General features: G+C 33.4%; 1 protein-coding gene across 2 annotated transcripts in view; it reads right to left on the reverse strand.

The window, feature by feature from the left end:
- Window positions 1–5,071, reverse strand: part of LOC117123603 — a 31,908-nt gene that overhangs the window by 9,351 nt on the left and 17,486 nt on the right. The gene's annotated exons all lie outside the window — the stretch shown is intronic.

A 5,071-nucleotide genomic window follows, 5' to 3' on the forward strand; every position in this document is an offset into this window, starting at 1 on the left:
CAACAATGCTGTGGGAAACAATGGCTGGAGATATATATATATATATATATATAGACACACACACATATATAATATATATATATATAGGCCTATATATACATATAATATATATACATATATATATACATATATATATATATAATATATATAGGCCTATATAGAGGCCTCCCTATGCTCAAATTAGTTGTAGTAAATGTTGTACAAGAATATATACATAACTCATTTGATTTAATAATGATGGTTTGTATGAAATGGGAATGCATCATGCACAATGTTGATCAAGTACTTTGAATAAAGTAAAAAGTTAGATAATAACGAAACAACAAACTAAAATGGCAATTACAGTGGCGACATAGCGAAAGCGGCCGTGACAACGAAGAATTGTCTAAGCAATTATATTAAGCGTAGTGAAATTACAGAGAATCAGTTTAAAATAAATCGTGCTGTTATGTACCACAAAACGTCATATCAAATCTTTATTCTGCCTCCAATGGGAAACAATATGCCTATATAACAGTACTGTACTTTATAATCAAATTTGTTTCATTTTTAGTAGTAATTATACAGGGATTAATATCAGTTACGTCCAAGTAAAATTAGCCACGTTATTTATTAGTGGTAGTTAAACATTATAATATTTGCGCATGCGTGATGAAATTCACTTCACACAACAATTATCACGCTTGCAATGTTAAGCATACGATTTAAATTGTGCAAACATATTTTTTGCAATATTATTTTTTTAAATATTGAACCGGTGACATACGCCACCAACAGTTCTACAAACAAAACGTGCAGTAGCAATGTTTTAGACAGACAGTAATCGGTTAGATGGGGATGTTGATTATTACATAGAACAGCATCCTTTGAAATATCCATACTGGACAACAAAAACGCTCATATAAATAGTTCGTGTTAATGACAAAACAGTTACATTCGCAAGAAGGCGTCACACTGGCACCAGTAAATGTTAGAACACAAAATCAGGCATGAGTTAAATACAGGAGAAAGGGTGAAAGGATAGTTGTTACTAAAATCACAGAGGTAGTGATATAATGTAATATAGAGATAGATAGACACACGGAGAAGAAGGGTGTGTTAATATTTTATTTCAAAAGGGTGATTGTGTGCGATTTAAAAAGGTGGAGTTTGTACCATGATATTGCTCAACGGGGATAGCTGGTAAATGATAGAGGTTTGAGCGAACCGCCGCCTGTGTGAACGGCAAAGGAGGAGACGGAATTCATTTTCTGGTGCCAGGTCAGGACGAAGAAAACAACAACGGCTAACCACATCACAACCAAAGCGCAGAACAGAACAACTCCTCCGGTAGACATGTTACCTCTGCGATCTGTGAAGATATGATTAACCTACTTAATCGGGTAATACTAATAATAATGATGATAAAATAATGTTAAAAATATTAAATAATTATATTAATTTTTAATAATATAAATTATACCGCGCACATATATTTTGGTATCCTATTTTACGATTCCAAATATAATTATTATGAGAATTCATTAGACCTAAGCGTTTGCTATTATAATGCCTTTAATACATTGAACAAGTTAATGTACTGTACTTGCCGTGGTTTGTATTTTGGGCGAATCGAGTGGCAGAGCGGCAAGGCAGCTGTGGCTGGTGGCATATCTAGGGGTTACGCGGGGGCGGACTCCCCCACAAAACAGCTAGCCCTCCCAAGTCGTTCCACCCCACATTGAAAATGTCCCAAGCAAAAAATGTGACGCTAAAGTATTTAAAAACCACCTCGTATCACCTTATTTTGCGACCAATAGCTCCCACTCACATAATCATCGAACAAATTAACTTCCATTCGTTTTGTGAATTTTATGTTTTAATATTTTAAAAGGACCAAGAGTGCCAAAACCTAAATGCACTGAAAAGAAACATCCTAGCGTTGTATAACGGAAGTATAAGGCCTAAATGCAAAAAGAAATGTCCTAGACCATGCGATCTAAGAACGAACGAAGGCGTCACCGCAATTCACAAGTGTTCACCACTGTAAATACAATAGAGGTTGTCGTTAAAAGTCCCATGGATATATCCAGGCTTACACATCAACTAGAAAAGTTATTATAATATACTGCATAAACTGTTTGTCAACATTATTCCACTTCATGTTAAAAGTCCACACTGTGCATATTAAACACAAATAGTGTGAATGCATCCCTCTACTTTAATCTTCAAATCAATTTACTTTAATATTCAAGCAGACATCGAGAATGCAGATATGAACACCCTCACACCCACACTGCGATGCTATTTTTTTTAAAAATGTGACACAAGTTGACGGTAATTGGTTTGACACAAACGATGTAAAAGAATACACAAATAATATTTTTACCATTTTAATTTTTTCCATATATATATATCTGTCTCTTATACACATCTAGATGTGTATAAGAGACAGACATATAATTAACATCATCCGCATCATCATTTTTATCATTAGTATTGTGATTATTATTGTTTTTAATATATTAATTTTTATTTATTCAGTATTATCATTATTCAATTAGGCTTATTATAAATATTGTTACCAATGACGTTTTGATCACTACATTTTCTATAATTTCAAATATAGTGTACGTGTAACAAAAATCTTGGTATTTTTAGGATACTGCGAGACTGAAAATATTAATTTTGTATGGTTTATCAGCTTCTTAAAATAACTGTTAACCAAATACTGTAAATAAGCCTTATGAAAAACATGATAGCCAATATTCGCCTGTCAATATCGTTGCGTGGAATCGCAGATTAGAATTCATAACAAAAATTCATCTTAGTCGAATCAATACTAGAGAAATAAAATCCAGACAATGCAGCACCATTAGAAGTAGAAAACAAATTACTGATTAGTCATTGTATTGCATATATATTATGAATGCTTACCAAGTAACTATGCTGAAATGAATAATAATAATAATAATAATAATAATAATAATAATAATAATAATAATAATAATACGATTCCGACGCAACTTGTTATAAAGCTCCAATTCATCAAATTATAAACCACATCGACCTCCCACAGAAAAAAAAAAGAATTATGAAAACGTACTTGGGTCTTAAGGTGCATTTTACACCAGATCAGAAATCCTACCTAGCCGATCAGAAAATTGGATCAGTATGTAAGAATAGGAATGTTTCGATCAGTACATCAGAAACGCTGCAGCCCGAATTTTGGTTCGCTTCCGACGTGAATGCAGCTTTAATTGGGTAGCTGGGAGCGATTTTATTTTTGGGTCCGCGCAAGGCGCTGACCCAGAGCCTCACTGCTTCTTGTTCTTATTACCAAAAACTTTAAAAGCATCCAGCGTCGCCAGTTTTGAACGGACGTGAAGGTGTACACATACTCTAGAGGTGATTTCCAACAAACGTTCATCGCCCTATTTTTAGCTTGGTCCCCAGGGTTCCCCCTAAACCTAAAAAACAAAACAGGGGTCTTAGAAAGGACATTACTGTCATTACCACTAATAAAGCACTAAGCATGGATAGCGCGGTCGGTTAAGGATGTGTTCTAAAGAACTTAAGGTTGTGAATTCTTTTTTTTTTTTCAATTTTAAGAAATTTATTTTTTTTTCAATTTTAAGATATTTTAATTACGTACAAATGAACATTATAAATAATATTTTTTTTTGTACAAATAAACATCTTAATTATTTAAAAAAATTCTATCAATTTAGCTCTTCCAAAAAACCCAAAATATAACTTGCGCCTGTGTACCGAGGAACGCGCGGACCGGTTAGCGGTCGCTCTTGTTGCTGCGAAACGTTTGTGGACTAGCGTGTAATCCTGGCCAAACATGTTCACATTGGTCGGTTGATTGACACTGGAACGGTCCATAATAGGCCTACAAAGATAATGTTTAATATACAAAGGTAAGATTACCAAACCATAGCGAGGTTAATGGATTTTGAAAGCGAAGAACCGAAGAACCCCTAATTTTTAACACCCTATTAAGGGCCACCCTATTAGGGGACATTTTTGACAAAGGATAGTATATAGCCAACCCCTATTCAGGGAACACCAGTATTTAAGGGGACATTTTTCTTTTTTGGTCCTGACGGTGTCTCCTTTTTGGGGTTTAACTCTATCTGGAACATGCGACCTGGGTAAATACCGTGAACACTGTAATGCAGCATAAAAGATAGAAGTGAGGAGGTCATTAAAACGACGCAGAAAATCCTAGTTAAGCAGTTACCAGTATCACAAGTCCTATATAGGATCTGTTCCAGTATCAGCATGGGAAAGGAAAGTAAGCATCGCTTTTCTACTTCACATCCAAGTAAATTCATCTAAAAAGAGAATTTTATTCTAACATATACATGATTTTTCATAATCAAACACAAAAACCTTTTTAAAAAGATACGATTTGCATACAGTATAGACTGTAATTATACCTGTCATATGACAAACTAACAAATTTTTTTTTGGAAGGACATCATCAACTCGATGTTTTTTGTGACACTTATTCATACCTAACACATTCACCGGTCCCAATCGATATTCTTTCAAGGCAATACATTAATTTTATCCAACTATTTTCACAGGTAAAATATCGTGTTGAAACACAAGGGAACGAGTAGGACGTTAGCGGGGGATAATACAATCTATAAATACATTCTAAAGAAAACCGACACTGACATTACTTTTGATGTTATTGTAAAATAAGATGATTGTGCAATGCTTAATTCGGAAAAAATACAGTACATATACAGGCGCCTACATTATATATAGCATTTGCGAAACAGGATTCGATACGTAAAAAATATACTATGAGTAAAAGTGTAAAAATATACAATAAATCATATTTAATATATATATATATATATATATATATATATATATATATAAATTGACATTGTACAAAATTTATGTTAACGAGATAAGGTATGTAAATTGAAAAGAAACTAGCTCCTTTTTAGTGCCAATTATTGTAAATTAGTACTTCTTTTTTTGTTTCAATAAATGCTGTTCTAAAACTACATAACTTGTAATCCTAATTCATTCATTGTTTAAGCGCATGGGTCAAAGAATAAGCCAG

Source organism: Anneissia japonica, unplaced genomic scaffold (assembly GCF_011630105.1).
Source record: "Anneissia japonica isolate Jap-2015-1 unplaced genomic scaffold, ASM1163010v1 scaffold287714_len2871179_cov188, whole genome shotgun sequence".
Classification (NCBI taxonomy): Eukaryota; Metazoa; Echinodermata; class Crinoidea; order Comatulida; family Comatulidae; genus Anneissia; species Anneissia japonica.